Genomic DNA, 18,814 nt, shown 5'->3' with positions numbered 1-18,814 from the left:
TACATGGATTACTCGTTCTGACTGTCTATCCATCTGAACGATTTGTGTGCCCAAGGCTTCTTGCAGCTTTTTCCAAAATCTCGAGGTAAACCTTGGGTCTCGGTCAGATATGATGGAAAGTGGGATTCCATAAAGTCTAACTATCTCACTGATATACAATTCTGCTAGCTTCTCCAGTGAGTAGTCAGTCCTAACTGGCAGAAAATATGCTGACACTGTCAATCTGTCCACTATCACCCATACTGCATCATGCTTCTTCTGGGTGAGAGGTAGACCACTAACAAAATCTATAGTGACCCGATCCCATTTCCATTCAGGTATACTTATAGGCTGTAGCAATCCTGATGGAACTTGATGTTCTACTTTAACTTGCTGACATGTCAAACACTTAGTCACATAGTCAGCTATATCCTTCTTCATACCAGGCCACTAATAGTGAGGCTTTAAATCATTATACATTTTTGTGTTTCCCGCATGCATAGCATAAACACTAGTGTGTGCTTCTTTCAGAATGCTAGTCTTTAGTTCCCCATCATCTGGTACACACACTCTTCCTCTATAATACAGACACCCATCTGCTTTTACCTCATAATCAGTTTCCTTCCCCTCTGAAATTTTACCCACAATAGCCATTAATTTGTCATCGGCCTTTTGCCCATCTTGTATCTGTTGTAGCAGGTATGGCCTCACTTGTAACTCAGCCAAAATAGCTCCATCTTGAGCTAAGGATAGATGGACATTTAGTGATCTTAAAGCTATGATGGACTTCCTACTCAAAGCATCAGCAACTATATTTGCCTTCCCAGGATGATAATCTATCACACAATCATAGTCCTTTAGGAACTCAATCCATCACCTCTGTCTAAGATTGAGCTCCTTTTGGGTTGGCAAATATTTTAGTCTTTTGTGGTCTGTATATATGTAGCATTTTTCACCATATAAATAATGCCTGCATATCTTCAGTGCGAAGATAATTGCTGCTAACTCTAGGTCATGAGTAGGGTAGTTCTGTTCATGTGACCTTAACTGCCTGGAAGCATAGGCGACCACTTTCCCCTCTTGCATCAATACACACCCTAACCCATTATGCGAGGCATCACTGTAGACCACAAAGTTTTTTCCCGACACTGGCTGTGTTAACACTGGTGCTTCTGTCAACATAGCCTTTAGCCTCTCAAAACTGGCTTGGCAACCATCGTTCTAGCCAAATTTCACATTCTTGTGCAACAACTTGGTCATTGGAGCAGCTATAAGAGAGAACCCCTTCACAAATCTTCTGTAATACCCAGCTAACCCCAAGAAACTTCTGACCTTAGTTGTATTTCTGGGAGGCTTCCATTCCATCACTGCTTCTATCTTTTTGGGATCCACTCTAACCCCCTCAGCTGATACTATGTGTCCAAGGAAAGAGATTTCACTCATCCAGAAGTCACACTTGGATAGTTTAGTATACAGCTTCTTTTTTAGCAGGGTTTGCAGAACAATCCTCAAATGTTCATCATGTTCTTGCCTGGTCTTGGAATACACCAGAATATCATCAATAAAGACCACTACAAACCGATCTAAGTATGGATGGAAGATATGGTTTATAAGGTCCATAAATGCTGCTGGTGCATTTGTTAACCCAAACGACATCACTAGAAATTCATAATGCCCATACTGGGTTCTGAATGCAATTTTTGACACATCTACATCCTTTACCCTCAACTGATGATACCCTGATCTGAGATCAATTTTTGAAAATACACCGGCTCCCTTCAACTGATCAAACAAATCGTCAATTCTGGGCAATGGATATTTATTCTTCACAGTTACCTTGTTCAACTGCCGGTAATCAATACACAATCTCAAAGTTCCATCCTTCTTCTTCACAAACAGCACCAGAGCTCCCCATGGTGACACACTGGGGTGTATGAACCCCTTATCGAGTAACTCCTGCAACTGAATTTTTAACTCCCTCAATTCAGTGGGTGCCATCCTATAAGGGGCAATAGAAATTGGTGCTGTACTCGGCATTACCTCAATAGCAAACTCGACTTCCCTTTCTGGTGGTAAACCAGACAATTCTTCAGGAAACACATATGAAAAGTCTCTTACTGTGGGTATATCACACAGATTCGGCTTAGCTTGCCTAGTATCAACCACGTGTGCTAGGTAAGCTTTACAGCCTTTTCTCATCAATCTTCTTCCAACTGTGGCTGAGATAACATTGGATAGGAAATCTGTCTTTTCACCCACAATAGTAATCTCATTACCCTCAGAAGTTTTCAGAGAAATCCTCTTCAATTTGCAATTAACTATTGCCTAATGATGTGACAACCAGTCCATTCCCAAAATCACATCAAACTCGTGGATGGGCAATTCAATTAGGTCTGCCGAGAATTCATACCCCTGAATCCTTAATGGGCAACATTTGTACACTTTATTCACTACCACACTGTGGCCTAGTGGATTTGTGACCAGAATATCTTGATCACTCTCCTCTACTGGAACTCTCCTCTCTATGGGTAGTTTGATACAGATGTATGAATGAGTGGATCCTGGACCCACCAATGCATGCACAGAAGTGCTGTAGAGAGAAAATGTAACTCTGATGACGTCCGGGGCATCTTGCTCCTCCTGAGCTCTGATGGCATAGGCTCTGGTATGTACTCTAGCCTCTGGCCTTTCAGCTGACTCGGATGCAGGCCTCAGTGATGGACCAGCTGCCTCAGATTTACCAGGCTTCCTACCCCTTTGTGGTGCAAGAGCAGGTCTGTTTGCTTGTGTTGGAGCAGCTGTAGTAGTCGTCTTCGGACAATTTTTGATCTGATGTTCTGTAGATCCACACCGTAAGCATGCACGATCACTGCCATGATCCCCCTTGTGCCACTTACAGCGGTATGGGACAGTAGAAGATCTTTGGGGCTGGTCCCCTAAACACCGTCCCTGGAGAGCTGCCCACAGATGGTATGGATTGGCCTCTCCTTGGTGTGAACTGTGGTCTAGGCCCTTGGAACTGACCCTGACCTTGTGGTTGTCCTAAACCTGAGCAGGAAGACCCTTACTCTTCTTACTGGGAGCAGAAAATGAACTGGATTGACCTGGACCCCTCTTCTGCTGTCTTTCCCTTCTAGTTTGCTTATTTATTTGTACTCTTTCTACTTTCGATGCAGCATCTATTGATTTGGCAAAATCTGTGATCTCCAATGCTGTTATCATGACTTTGATATTGTCATTGAGCCCTTCTTCAAACCGTCTGCACCTCTCTGCCTCTATAGGGACTATCTCCCTCCCATACCGGCTCAGTCTAACGAATTCTCGCTCATACTCTACCATTGATAGTTGCCTCTGTCTTAGACTGATAAATTCTCTTCTTCTCTCTTCTAAATACACCTTACTGACATACTTCTTCCTGAACTCTGTTAGGAAGTAATCCCAAGTGATTTGATCCAGTTGCACCTCACTGGTTACTGTGTCCCATCACTGGTATGCATCATCCTGAAGTAGGGACACAGCACCCTCCAGGTTCTACTCGGGAGTGAAATGAAGCTGTTTTAGTACTCTGATTATTCTATCCAACCAGTTTTCCACTGTTATGGGATCATCCTCCTTCTTCCCAAAGAAATCCACAGCCCCATGTTTTCGCAATTTCTCTAAATGGGACTTCTGTGGTACTAGTGGAGGTTGTGGTGGTGGAATTGGCCCCATCATTTGCCGGTAAAACTCGATCATTTGTTGAAATAATGCAAACTGAGGTTGGGCAAGTGCCTCAGCTGCTGGTAGAGCAGATTCTCCCCTGCCCCAGATTCAGCCCTTGGTGGAGCATGACTCTCCACCTCTTCATCAACTGCTCTTTGAGAAGCAGGATCTATATCCTAATCAAAATAAAAAAAAAACAAACAGATCTGCATCAGTGTCACATCAACACTTACAAATGCAATGCAATGGTATGCACTCTATCTAGGCCCAGAAACGCCTAAATCGATGCTCTGATACTACTAAATATGACACCCCTTACTCGTCTACAGTGTAGTTGAGCAAGATATGCCACTCAGTGTGCCGGAGCACCAATTCATATTTCTATTACAATTTATCCCCTTTAATTCATTTATTTACAATTTTTGATAAATCTAAATTTTTCCACAATTTTTTTATAGAAAATCCGACAGAGTGCCGGCTATAAATTGGAAAAACAGTTCTTCTGAACCTGTTTAAAAGACACTTCCAATATAATTTCCAAATCCAAAACTCCATTATATACACATCTCAACTCAATCTCAAAATCTCAATACTATTTTCAGAATTTTTCTGTTCACATCATCACTTGAAGCACATTCATGAATATTTCTCAATATTTCATTTTTCAACATAATATACAAAAAATTTCAATAACATGAAATTTCATATCTTTACATTATCACATAAATTCTAGAGTTTGTAATTACATTCAAAACTAATACAAAATGCAAAATACAAAATGCCAGCCATAGTCCTAATGTCCTATCAAGTGCACTGCAGATGTGAGGTGACTCTAGACTTAGTATGCAGCTCTGAAAGTTCACCCGGTCTGATGTCTGCTGGGCTCCTCAGCTATGTCTCCAGTACCTACGCATGGCAAAAGTGACGTGCTAATCTATTCTGCTTAGTGGTGATAATATTAAATAAAATAAAATAATTAAAATAATATAAATATGCAGAATGTATATTTACATTTTTGGTAGACTTAATTTCTGGTATTTATTGTAGTATAATTTGATTAAAAGTTTGTAAGATTCATTATCATCGCCCGGGTAACCCATACTAGTCGACTGGACTGAATAAACGGGTAAACTGGCACTGGGTACTAAGTATCTCGGACCATCACACCATCGGTCACATTGTGTCTCCCTGTGTGCAACAGAACAACTAATAAGCTGTAATAATTATCAGGGATAAAACCTGAGTATAACAACTCAAATAACATAGCCAAAGGCTATTATGTCACAGAATGACACGTGAGGCCATAAAACACAGAATGGCATGAAGCCATATGCAGTACTGCTAACAGAACCCTATTGGCATGCCAACCTATCCAAACCAATCTTGCTAGGTGTACTAGGGCATGTTATACTCTTAATTTATACAATTCTTGAAATTTAAGTTTAGGTGTTACTATTCATTTCATTAGTCAACTAAAATGTTGACTTTTGCATAGACAATAGGTACATTGGTTTTAATACTCCCAACATACCACATTTTGCATTCTAAAATTGTTAGTATTGGTTGCCAATACCATTTTTAAGCTTAATATTAATTGTTCAAAATTTTCAGATTTTAAGCTTTGTGTTTACTATTCCATTAGTCATTTTAGCAATAGGAATTTGGCAAAGTGGTCAACATGAAAGTTGTTCCTTATTTTGTCTAGTTACATTTCTTTTTTGGAATCACTCCATTTGGAGTTTTGTAACTCAAGTTATAGCCCAAAAACCACAACTGGCCGGATTACAAATTTTCTAGATTTTCTGGATTGACCAAATCTGCAGTATTTTGAGCAGTGATTGCAAGTCACTTTTTGAATATGTTATGTTCATAATTTGGGTTAGGTTTCTTCATCAAAGTTGTAGGTATATATCTCAGCTTATTTTTGGTAAAATTTCAGATCAATTGGACCTTTCTACACTGATTTATGACCAAAGGACTAAATACTGTTCATTTGGTCATTTTACCCAGGCAGGTTGCAGGTCACCCGGATTAGGGCAATCTTTAGGTCAACTTGGTTTGGTTTTCTGGGCATAGTTTCTTCACCAAAGTTGTGTCATTATGTGTCTAGTTTCATGTCCAATTGGCCTTGCACCAATTGAACCTCTACAACTCTAGTTATTGCTACCCAAACCTGCTGGACTCATGCCCAGTCCTGTAGGTCACCAAGGGCAGCCACACTAACCTCAATTCCCACTACATAAACCACTTCATTTCTTGTTTACACATAACCAATGGTCACTAATTGACCATTAAAACTTAATTTAACCATTACATGCTCAAAGTCTTCATTTTATGCTCAAACCCTAGCTCAACCATCCCAAAACTTACATTCACTTACCTTTCACTATCCTAAACAATAGATTAATGTTAAGGGCAGCCACAATACCATTTTAATTCTAAGAATTCTTTAAAACCCTACCAAGTTCAAGGCTGCTGGAATTTTAAGCAAGACATACACATGATGTTTATTAAATTTTCTTGTAAATTTGCATCAAATACCAATCCTTCAACATGAATTGAAAGATAAAAATCAAGTTTAGTCACTAACCTCTAATGGAGCTAATCCAAAGCTTGCAAGAACTCTTCCTTTTAATTTCTTTTTGCTCCCAAAAGCTTCACTATGAGGAAAGAATAAGATTTTGTATTGACAACTTAGGATTTAGTGGGTGAAAAACTATGGAAATCAAGCTTTGGGAAGCTTGACAATGGTGGACATGGGAGAGGGGTGGGATGGAAAGAAGAAGAGATAAGAGCTTTCTGACTTTTTTTCTTTTCTTTTCTACCCATTAAGTCTTTTTAAACAAATTAGTGCCATGTGTCAACATTTGATTGGGTGGGAAAATAATAATGACATCATAATGATGTCATAATCCTCATTTCTCTCATTTTCTATCCTTTTCTTGTCTATTTAATTTCAATTAAATTTTTAACAATATTTATTCACATTTTATGTCATATAAATTATTTATTTAACTAGACAAGTTGGCCAAAAATTATCTCTGAAGACGAAATGACCAAAATGCCCTTCGTTTGGCTTAACAGACCAAAATTGTCTGTACCGATTGATTAAACTTTTTTGGTGTTTTTTTAACATTCTATTATCATGGGAACCCCAATAATCCTTCCCTGTGGTCCCAAAAATTATTTCATGAAGTTTTCCCAGGTTTAGGGTTGCTAACGACCTTCACCGTCACTTCCCTTTCAGGTTACTCATCCTTGGGGTTTCGGCTCGTTTAACCTTAGTGTATTTCATTCCTATAAAATTTCCTTGATTTTTATGAGCATTATTTGGTTTATTTATAACTCCTCACTCTAGTCTATTTATAATTTCAAACATTCTAGCTGCCCGGACTGACATTGGTCGCCGGAACAATAGACTGTACGGACTAGCTAAAGTGAGGATGTTACAAAGGGTATAAGCCCTACCTTGTACAAGCATAGGATTCTTTTAGAAGATAATTTTAAAGCCACTAGAGAACATCAAAGAAGATTGAATCCTAATATGAAAGAAGTGGTGAAGAAAGAAGTCTGGAAATTGCTTGAAGCTGGGATCATTTATCCTATTTATGACAATAGTTGGGTCAGCCCAGTTCATGTAGTCCCTAAGAAAGGAGGTGTGACCATTGTGAAAAATGAAAATAATGAGTTGATACCTACTAGAATTATCACAGGATGGTGCATGTGCATAGACTATAGGAAGCTTAATAGTGCCACTAGGAAAGAGCATTTTCCCTTGCCTTTTATTGACCAAATGTTAGAAAGGTTAGCAAAACATTCATATTTTTGTTATTTGGATGGGTGTTCTGGTTTTATTTCCAAATCCCAATACATCCTAGTGATCAAGAGAAAACCACATTCACATGTCTATACAGTACATTTGCATATAGAAGGATGCCTTTTGGCTTATGTAATGCACTAGCTACTTTTCAGCGGTGTATGATGGCCATTTTCTCTGATTTTATTGAGGAAATTATGAGAGTTTTTATGGATGATTTTTTTGTATATGATTTTTCTTTTGATAATTGTCTATCTAACCTCTCTAAAGTGCTTAAAAGATGTGAAGAAACAGATTTGGTGCTAAATTAGGAGAAATGTGATTTTATATTGTAAGAAGGCATTGTTCTTGGACATTTGGTGTCGCATAGAGGAATTGAAGTGGACAAAGCCAAAGTTGAAGTGATAGAGAAGATGCCTCCACTAACTTCAGTGAAGGGAATTAGAAGTTTTCTTGGGCATGCTGGTTTCTACCGGCGATTTATAAAGGATTTTTCAAAAATTACTAAACCTCTTACAAGTTTGTTAAATCATGATGTTCCTTTTAATTTTGACCAAGCTTGTTTTAATTCTTTTAACAGGTTGAAGGAAGCTTTAACAACAACCCCTATATGCAACCTCCGGATTAGTCATTGCCATTTGAGGTTATGTGTGATGCTAGTGACATTGCTGTGGGAACTATACTTGGTCAGAAAAAAGAGAAGAGATCTTATGCAATTTATTATGCAAGCAAAACTTTAGATGATGCTCAAGTAAATTATGCCACAACTAAGAAGGAATTTTTAGCTGTGGTATTTGCTATGGAAAAGTTTAGGTCATATCTAGTTGGATCAAAAGTGATTGTCTATATAGACCATGCCGGCATAAGATATTTGATGAATAAAAAGGAAGCAAAGCCGAGACTGATAAGATGAGTTTTATTGCTACAGGAGTTTGATTTACAAATTAAAGGTAAAAAGGGAGCTAAAAATGTTGTAGCAGATCATCTATCAAGGATTAAGTATGAGAGTAAAGATGGAAATGAAGAGGAATTGCCAATTGATGAGTTTTTCTCAAATGAGCAGTTGCTAGTTGTTGTTGATGCATTGCCATGGTTTGCAAATTTTGTCAATTACTTGTCATGTGGAGTTTTCCCATCAGATTTGGGCTATCAACAGAGGAAGAAATTTTTGCATAATGTGAAATTTTATACATGAGAGGATCTATTGTTATTTAAGAGATGTAATGATGGTCTAGTTAGAAGGTGCATGCCTGAAGAGGAAATAGTGAACATTTTAGAGCATTGTCATTCTTCTGACTATGGAGGTCATTTTAGTGTGGATAAAACAGTGGCTAAAGTACTTTAAGCTGGATTTTACTGGCCACACATGTTCAAAATTGTGAAAGAATTCATTTTGAGATGTGATAGATGTCAAAGAGTGGGGAATATTTCAAGGAAAAATGAAATGGCACAACAAAGAATTTTGGAGATTGAGTTATTTGATGTTTGGGGCATAGATTTCATGGGACCATTCCCATCATCTTTTAGGAATAAATACATTTTGGTAGGTGTGGATTATGTGTCAAAATGGGTTGAGGCCATTGCTTCCCCTATGAATGATGCAAGGGTAGTAGTGAAATTTTTGAAGATGTTTATTTTCACCAGATTTGGAGTGCCAAGAGCTATAATCAGTGATGGTGGATCTCATTTCTGCAAGAAACAGTTTGAACATCTTTTAAAGAAATATGGGGTTACTCATAAGGTAGCTACACCTTACCATCCTCAGACTAGTATGCAAGTTGAAGTATCTAATAGGGAATTGAAGAGAATTTTGAAAAAAATTGTTAATCATTCAAGGAAGGATTGGTCAGTGAGACTAGATGATGCACTGTGGGCGTACAGGACAGCTTACAAGACACCATTGGAACTACACCTTTTAAGTAAGTCTATGGAAAATCATGTCATTTGCCGGTTGAGTTGGAACACAAAGCATATTGGGCAATCCGAACTTTGAATCTTGACTTAAAAAGTCCTGGAGAGAAAAGGTTGCTTCAATTAAATGAACTTGAAGAGATAAGGTTGGATGCCTATGAGAATGCTAGGATTTTTAAGGAAAGGACTAGATTTTGGCATGATAAGTATATTAAAAGGAAGGAGTTTAAAGAGGGTGACCTGGTTTTATTGTATAATTCTAGACTTAAACTCTTTCCTGGGAAGTTGAAATTAAGATAGTCTGGTCCTTTCAAGGTCATCAAAGTTTATCCACATGGAGCTGTGGATATTTGGAGTGAAAATTCTAGGATTTTTAAAGTTAATGGTCAAAGGTTCAAGATTTATATCATAGGCCAGCCCATTGAGAAGAGAACAAGTTGTTCCTTGATGATTCACCAATTCACTAAATTAAGAAGGGTCAAGCTAATGACCTAAAATTAGCGCTCTTTGGGAGGCACCCTAAAATTTTTCCTTATACTTAATTTTTCTTTTGTTTTGTTTCATTTTATACCCCATTGAACTCAAATTTGTCGTTAAATTTTCTTTCTGCAGGTTAATGGTGATGTTTAAACAAATGTGTATGCTGAATTGAAGGAATAAATGTCTGGAAAGTTGCTGAACCTTATATTTGTCTTCCATGATGCATATTGTTCTTAACAAAGTTAAATTTGAACTATTTTGAGCTTTATGTCTGATTGCAGCAACATGGTGGAGTGGAAGGCTGTTTTTGTTTCAAAATTTTGACAAAATTGGTGAGAAATATAGGAATTTTCATAGTAATCAATATCAATATCTTCTTGGATTTACTTCTTGGGTAATTAATTTTGATGTATTGCACTGAGATTGACATATTTGCCATTGGATATTTTGTAAAATTTTATGATACAATTCTGCAGAAATTTAGTCATGTGAACAGTGTCTGCAATAGAATTTTGCTCTTTGTTTATGAATTTCTAATGTTGAGTTTGGGGTTGAATTTGGGTGTTTTTTCTTGTGGTGTGACTGTTAATGTGAATATTAGTTGAATAATGTTTCAGTTTCTGTTTGGTGGATTAATGGATTTTAATTGTTCTTAGTGATTGATTGGGTTTCAATTGGGTTTTGAGTGAAATTTTTGTGCAAATTGTGACTTCGGTTTGGTTTTAGTGTGTTTAGGATCACATTTTTGGGTTGTATATCAGGTCATTTAGCACTGGGTTCAACATACATCATGATGTATGCTAGGGGTAATGTCACCATCAAAACCAGATCTTAGCACTTTAAATTGCTAAAAATGTAAAACTTGCCGAGAGTTTCAAGGGGTCTCACATGCCTCATGTAGCACTTCATGTTCAATCACACGGGGCATGTCACTTTTCTCTTTTATTCCAACATGCCTCATGTCAATCATCTTGCACCTAATCACACGGGGCATGTCACCCCACAACTATTTCCAACATGCCTCATGTCAGACCCTAAGTATATCACCACTTAAACCTTACCCCAGCCATTTCGTCCTATTTCACTTCATCAGCAGCCCGATTTAAAACCTTCACTGTTCCTCGCATAGTGCGCACCAAACAGTCTTCCAAACACATATCCAAGCTGTGAGCCATAAAAATGGCTATTAACAATGACTCTTCAACCCTAACACCAAATTCTACACCACCAAACGCTATACCCGAAATTCCCATTTCGGCCCCAAATTCTAGATACAAACCCTAGTTCCCCATCTCACCAATCCTCTCATTCTACCCCTAACCCCGAAAATGTAACCCAAGATGCCACACCTCCCTCCCAAAAACACACAAAATCCGCCCCTTCCACTGTCTATGAATCACGAAAAAGGAAGAAATCAATTCCTAGCTCCTCTGCTCCACCGAAACAGCCTAGGGTGGTTTCCCCATGACCTGTTAGTGCTAGAACCCACTCAGCTGCCCAAGGTCCTATCTCACCGTAGGTCTCTTCTGCTCCAAATAGGGTTCAATCACCTCTGCATCATTCCCCAACAGTGTCTCAAACTGCTCTAATTGTCCCTCAATCTGGCGATAAGGTAAACTCATTTTACCCATGGACTTTTAGAGACTTTGATATGAGGAAAATTATGAGGCACATGCTAAAAAGAAAATTTTAGCCACCAAGTACATTGATGAACATAGTCTCAGGGAGATAGGACTATATGACTCTGTTAGTGAATATTTGGAGAATATAGGTTGGAGTGACTTTGCTAAGATTCAAGAACCTGCTTCTAAGGAATTGACAATTGAGTTTTTAAGCTCACTGAAATTGGATTTCTAGCCCATGAATAATAACCATAGGGACACTATTTACTTTAGGTGTTTGGGTCAGGATAGAGAACTTGACACTGCTCAAGTGAATGCTTTATTTGGTTTTTGTGATGATGGTGCAAAAGTGATTGAGTGGCAAAGAACTATTTATGACCCCCCTTCATTTTGGAAATCAATTGCACCATATGGAAAGTATTATAACCCTAATTCTGCTAAGGCCTCAGCTATCCAAGACCTTGCTCTGAGATACTTGCAAAGGTTCATGTCTTACATTATATTAGGTAGAGGACACAGTAATGGAGTTATAGGGAAAAGTGATTTATTCTTTTTATGGTGCATGAAAGATAAGGAAAAGATAAATGGTGCTTGTTTTCTTTGCTCTCATATGGAACATATAGTCTATAAGCATTCAGCTAGCAGTATAGTTATTGGAGGGATAGTGACTGTGATTGCCAAATCATTTGGTTTTAACCCTGACCAATATGCTATGGTGTATAAGGTTGGCCAATCCTTTCTGGATAGTATTATCATGACTCAAATGAAAATTTGTATGAAAAGAGGTGATGTTTATGTGCTGGTCAATGGGGGACATGATGGTAAAGAGCAATAATCACAAGGTATAGGATAGCCATATGATGCTGGTCCTTCTAGCTCTCACCCACCTACTATTGGGAAATCAGATTTATTTGCTTTTATTAAAAATTTGGGAGCCAAAATTGACAAGATGAGTGATGCACGGCAACCTGTTTCTGATGATAGTTCTGATCTCGTGGTTGTTCTGAAAGCTTTAGAAGCTAAGGTTGATGCACTTAGACAGAAGCAAGCCAAGCTTGAGAAAAAGATTAAAAAGAAATTTTCTTCATTCAAGAAAAAGCAGAAAATTCATGACAAAGAAATGATTGACATTTATAACAAGCTGGCAGCCTCTTTCAACTAGCTGTACAAATGGGGCCAAGACATTTTTGAAGAGATGAAGGCTATGGTAGAAAACCTGGATACTGCTTCTGAGAAATCCAATGAGCAAGCACTTGCAGTAGTAAATGAGCCAGTGCAATCCATAAATGAAGAAGACCAACCAGTTATCTAGTTTTAGAACTTTGTTTTTGTTAGTTTCAGTTACTTTATGAAACTTTAGTTTTTAATTGTGTAATTTGGTCAGTCTATTTATATTTGCACTGTTAATTTTATGGTTATTGGAACTTCTACATGTTTTATCTATTTGTGAATGGTTTAAATTTTTGTTTTTCTTTATTTCTGTTTGTTTCATGAATCTTAAGTTGGCTTGCTCATTGTTGCTGGCTGCATTGATTTATTTTGCTATGATACTTGCCTTATCTTTGTAATCCAGATTTCTATTGCATTGATCATTTTCTTTAATCTCAGTCTCTATGGTCTATTGTAATAGCATTATTGATATTGCTTTTTGACAGTCATATAATTAGATTATTGAAAGTTTAGCAGCTGCTCTTCTATTAGCTATGACAATTCAGCAACTAAGGTAATTTCTAAACATTCACATGCTGCATGTTCAAACTGCTTTACTTTAACATGCCTCATACTAAGGGTGATGCTATCATGTAAACTAATTGAATTGCTTCAAATTTGCAAAATTTTTGAGACCCACCGAAATTTTCATAGAGCATGACATGCCTCATGTTGGTACCCAGTGTCAGTTGCTCAGCATTCAGCACAGGGCATGTCAATTTACCTTTACTTCAACACGCCTCATGCTTTTTTATTAACATGCCTCATGCTCCAAATACTTATAATTCACATGCCTCATGTACATATTCTGATTATTCATCACTAGGCATGTCTATTCTACATGGTAACTCTTTTCCACTCTTTCCTGGTTTATATCTCTCAAGCTATCATTTATTGATTTAATTTACATTTTTGCCACTTCGATTAAGCCAATGAGGACATTGTCTAATTTGAGTTTGGGGGAGGGCAAAATTTTTGCAAAATTTTTAATCCTTTTTATTTACATTACTTAAATTGCATTTCATTTATACTGAGTTGTTTAGTTCTCACATACCATATACCTACACCATGTAAATATATACACTTGCATATAGATATCATATAGATTATGTATAGTTTTTATTTTATTTTTTACTTAAGTTTTGCATTCATCTTAGGAATTTTGCATACATAAAAAAAATAAAATTTTACCTAATTCTTAGAAGATTAAGAATCATTTTGAAAAGCGATTGAGTTTGCCTCTAGATGGGTTTGATGGATTGAAAGTTTCGGATTGGTATAAGGCTATAAGATTCTTATCTAGGTTTATATCTTCTTAGCCAAGGGCCACCCAATTAATTACATTGAATTTTGAGTGTTTAAAGAAAACTCTAGAGTAAGAAATAACTAATTGTGTCTCATTAATCCTAGAACAAGCCTTCTAGACCTTTTGAGGTGAAATCTTAGCATTCACTTGAAAAGAGAAATGATCAAGGCATTCTTTGGGTTTTAAACCCATATTTTTAGCCTTAACCAACTTCAATTTAAAATTTCCTTTTGAAACCAATTTGAGCCTTCATTTATACCCTTTATTTCCTTGGTACCCATAATTTACCTAGCTATAAACCTAAACACTTACCTGCCCTTCATGAGAATAATTTGATTAAGTGATAGATACGTTAAAAAAACAAATTATTTACCACCCAAGTATATAAAGAAATGAGTTTGGGGGTGGATCAAAAAGGAACAATTGCAATACAAAATCCAATGTTATTTATGTAGTCCCTAAAAGAATTTCAAAAATTGTATGCTAGCATGGGTGATTTATTGTAAAGTTCTTCCTCCCATTTGATTCTTAAAAAAAATAAATAAAAAATAAAAAATAAAAAAAATTAAAAAGAAAAGTGTATATTGATCTCTTTAAAAATTAATTATTCTCATATTTTGCTTCCTTTTTACCTTCTCTTTGTTAGCCACATTATTACCCCTTTGCCCCATTACAACCATTAAAAGTCCTTTTGATCTCTTGATTGTGTCTTGCTACATTAGTGGAGATTGGAATAGTTGGTTTGCTTATGGGATTGGCACATTATTTCTCCATTTAAACTATTTCCATGATCATTTGAGACACTTTAGTTTATGGATTGTTTTAGAGCCTATTTTAGCATGATTTCTTTATGTAATTGATTGGTTTAGGTTTGATGGAATGAATAATTGGCCCAATGCTAAGCGGTAATAGCTTTGGTAAGAATTGAATTCTTTATACCTTGAAGGTGGCTATATGGTTTGTTGGTGGCTAGAGGTAAGTTTAAAAGCTTGGATGAGTGATTTTCATGAATCTAAGAAAAAGGTACCCCAATTGCATATAATTGTTTCTAATTTGCTTAAGGACAAACAAAGGTTTGAGTTTGAGAGAATTTGATAAACTCATTTTATATAGGTATTTTAGGGTAATTTTGCATCCATTTTGCCTTTTTTAGTTTAGTATTTTTATGCTTTTAGTGCTTATTTTAGTTAATTTGTTAATTTTAATTTCATTATATTTGATTTTTAGAATTTTAATGTTTTTGATAGGTTTTAATAAGGTTTAAAGGCAAAAAGATTCTTATAGAAGAAATTCAAAGTATTTGGAAGTTTAAAGTAGTGTGAAAAATGAAGAAAATTTGCCTAAGGAAAAAGACCAACCGAGATTTTTAAGGGCTTCAACATCCCCCATATTGAAGGTCATGTGAAGATAAGAGTCAGCCAGCAGGAATCCACATGAGGCATGTAGATTCAACACTGGGTCGTGTAGATAGAGATTTTGGAACAAAATATGCCAAAAGTTTCAGGGACTTCAATATGCCCAGTGTAGATGGTTGTGCAGAATCTAAAGGCTCCTCCTCCGAATCAATATGAGGCATGTTGAAAATAACTTAAATCAACATGAGACATGTGGGATAACGCTGGCAGATTTGCTAACCTGAAAAAGTTTTCTCTTTCACACCTTTTACTCCTTTTGTCTTTATCCTTTTAGAAACTATTTTTAGGGCAAACCTTAAGGGGATATATAAGCATCATATTCTCATTTTTACCATAAGGAGAAAGGGAGAGAAAAATCAAAGAAAGAGGGAAAGAGGGAATCACGCCATTTTCTGGAGGAAGGACACCTGTAGAGTGACGTTTCCAGCTTCCATTTTCAGAGATTTAGATTCTCTTCTTCTGGGTTCTTTTATTTTTAGTCTTATTTTCATATTTTCTTTCTCTATTTCATATCTTTTACTTGTAAATACAAACATGAGTGAGTAGATACTAAGATTTCAGAGTTGGGTGTAATGATTTAAGTTTTATTTGTGGATTTGGACTGGATTTAGCCAGATTTTAATATATATAAGTCTTGATTCTTATCTTGTGTGCTTATTTATATACCCACTACTGGTACCCTTTGGGTTTGTTCTTAATCTTAGATTGAAAGACCGAAAGGTGAAAATCTATGATAGATAATCAAGATAATGAACTTAATCACCTAGTGTTAGAAATAAACTAGTGGGTTAAGAGGAATCTCAAGTTGATTAAAGTGCTTAAAGGATTTTGGTTAATTAAACATCACATGAGAATAAGGTTTAGTTTCCTTTAAAACACTCTTTAGTTTGTTTGAAAGAGAAATTAAAGGAAATCAGAATCAACTTCCTTCAAACTTGTATTTTCCTTAATCTTGGTTTTGGTCATCCAAATCCCAATGAAATCCACTTCATGAACCTCAACTCTGGAATTAATTTTGTCATTAATTAATTAAATAAATCTTTAATTACTTGCTGAAATTTTTTTAGAAAATTAATATAGTGCTTAGAAATTTAATTGCTCATTTTATTATAATTTCCTTAATTTTCCAATTAAATTTGCTGCATCTCTTACTCTACTTTTTGGCACACAATATCGATAGCCCAAATAATCGTGACTTTTATAGTTTGGTACTCAAACAACAAATCTCTGTGGGACGATATCTTTTATTTACTACTTGAACGACCCGTATACTTGCGGAGTACGCATCAAGTTTTTGGAAATTGAAAGAACTTTTAAATATGAACATGGTTGATTTCATTTTCGCAATTTTTATTTCTAAAAACAATCTTACAAATTATAAAAAAAAAAGATTTTACAGTTAATTATTTCAGTTTGGTACTCGATTAAGATTTTGTTTTTTCATTCACATAATGATTAAGCAATCATATGCTAGTATGATTTGTGTTCTTGATTTTTTTTTTAAATGATGGATTATAACGAGATAATAAGAGTTATGAGAGAAAAATATATCTTAAAAAAGTTTTTGATAATAAGAGTTATATTTTTTAAATATAAGAGTTATGAAAAAAGTTTTAGAGTTAGAGAAGAGGTTAAACTAATTTAAAAAAAAAATCACATATCTTCAAAAATAAAGTTAAAATAAATCTGCAATATTCTCACTAGTGGACTTGACATATAAAATGAGAATCAATAGATATTTTGTACAAATCAAAATATATTTTATTTGATATAAACAATGGCTATATATAACATTTTAAGATTGTCATGCAGATAATTAAAGTGCTTGAAGGAACTATGCCTCATGTGAAGATTATGAATTGGAAAGACATCGAAACTCTACAGGGTACTATATATAAAGTTCTATTTCTTATCACAACTATGAAATGCCATTTTTATTTATTTTCTTTGTAGATGAAATATGTTTTATGTATCATTTGTCCATCACGTACAGGAAGGGCTACTACTAATCTAGAATCTGTACTTGGTGTTGAGAGGATATAAATTACTCCATAGAAAATCTTTGCTTATAGAGAACTAGCAATAGCAACTGGTGGTTTCTCCAACGTCAACCTCCTTGGCGAGGGTGGTTTTGGTCAAGTTTATAAGGGAACACTTTCAAATGGTGAAGTTGTTGCAGTTAAGAGGCTTAGTCCTGCGTCTCGGCAGGGGGAAAAAGAATTTCTAATGGAGGTTGAGATGCTTAACCACGCCCATCACCAACATCTCGTGAAGCTAATTGAATATTGTGCTGACAGAGCCAATAGATTGCTGATATAAGTATGTTCCCAACAACTCCTTGCGAATTAATTTACACGGTGAGTCCTTACCTTTAGTCAAATGTGCAACAAAAAAATATGACATAAATGGGTAGATAATCATATGGAGGAGGTTAATAAGCATCGTTCAAATCAATCCCCAATACCCTCTCCCCTTATATGTATCCAAAAGGAAACGCAAAATCATGTACAAGATTTCAAAATTACATGACAGAATAGAATGATTATCAATTGGCCAACCAGAATGAAAATCGCTATAGGTTCTGCAAAAGGATTGGCATATTTGCAAGAAATCTGTGAGTACTTAGTGAATAAGCCAGATTCTTTTTTCATGTTTGAGGTATTGGTATGGTCATTGAATTTCACTTTAATTTTATGATATTTGTATGATTAGGTAATCCTAAGATCGTACGCAGGGGTATCAATGCAAGCAATATCCTTCTTGATCACAACGTTGAACCAAAGGTAACATTTATGCGAGATAAAATTTTATCATGCTCCCACAATTTTTGCTAATCTCTTAACTATATGTTCTGTAATTTTTTCTGAGAGTTTTAATTATATGCCTTTAAAGTATGAGCTATGTCACACCTTACCCCTCTGTAAGGCATAACATGATCCCGTAGAATACCTAATGAACTACCGAACTTCACCTACTGATAACTCATTAAGTACCCTACAAGGGATTTTAAAACAATTTTCTTACTTTTGATAAGTGGTGAGCATTTTCTAATAGGTATTAAAATTATTTATTCAAAGTTGAAAACTAGTTAAAATTTTTGGCCCATTTTATTTTTTCGCAAATTTTATAAAAATTTTGGCAGAGTGCTGTTTGTATTTTGAGAAAACAGTTCTTCAAATACCTAAAAAAAAGCACTTACAATAATTTTTCTCAACAACTTCTTCAAATTTACAATCAATCTCAATCAATTTCTCAAGTTTCAAATTTCAACCATCCTCATTTCTCAATTTTCAAAAATTCAGTAATCATCACGATACTGTCAATCAATTTCATTCATTCATATTTCATTAAAGATAAACAATTTATATATACA

The 18,814-nt window shown here is 35.7% G+C and overlaps 1 long non-coding RNA gene across 1 annotated transcript in view; it reads left to right on the top strand.

Moving 5' to 3' along the window:
• LOC131181448 (uncharacterized) overlaps window positions 1-17,619 on the top strand; it is a 30,434-nt gene extending 12,815 nt beyond the window's left edge. Inside the window, exons 2-3 of the long non-coding RNA XR_009149952.1 lie at window positions 17,254-17,326; window positions 17,435-17,619. This is a non-coding gene — a long non-coding RNA (uncharacterized LOC131181448). The remainder of the gene's footprint in view (window positions 1-17,253; window positions 17,327-17,434) is intronic.
• Window positions 17,620-18,814: the final 1,195 nt, after the last annotated feature.

This window comes from Hevea brasiliensis, chromosome 1, assembly GCF_030052815.1.
Source record: "Hevea brasiliensis isolate MT/VB/25A 57/8 chromosome 1, ASM3005281v1, whole genome shotgun sequence".
NCBI classification, from domain to species: Eukaryota; Viridiplantae; Streptophyta; class Magnoliopsida; order Malpighiales; family Euphorbiaceae; genus Hevea; species Hevea brasiliensis.
The sequence above is the reverse complement of the archived record's forward strand: the minus strand, read 5'-3'. Positions and strand labels throughout refer to the sequence as shown.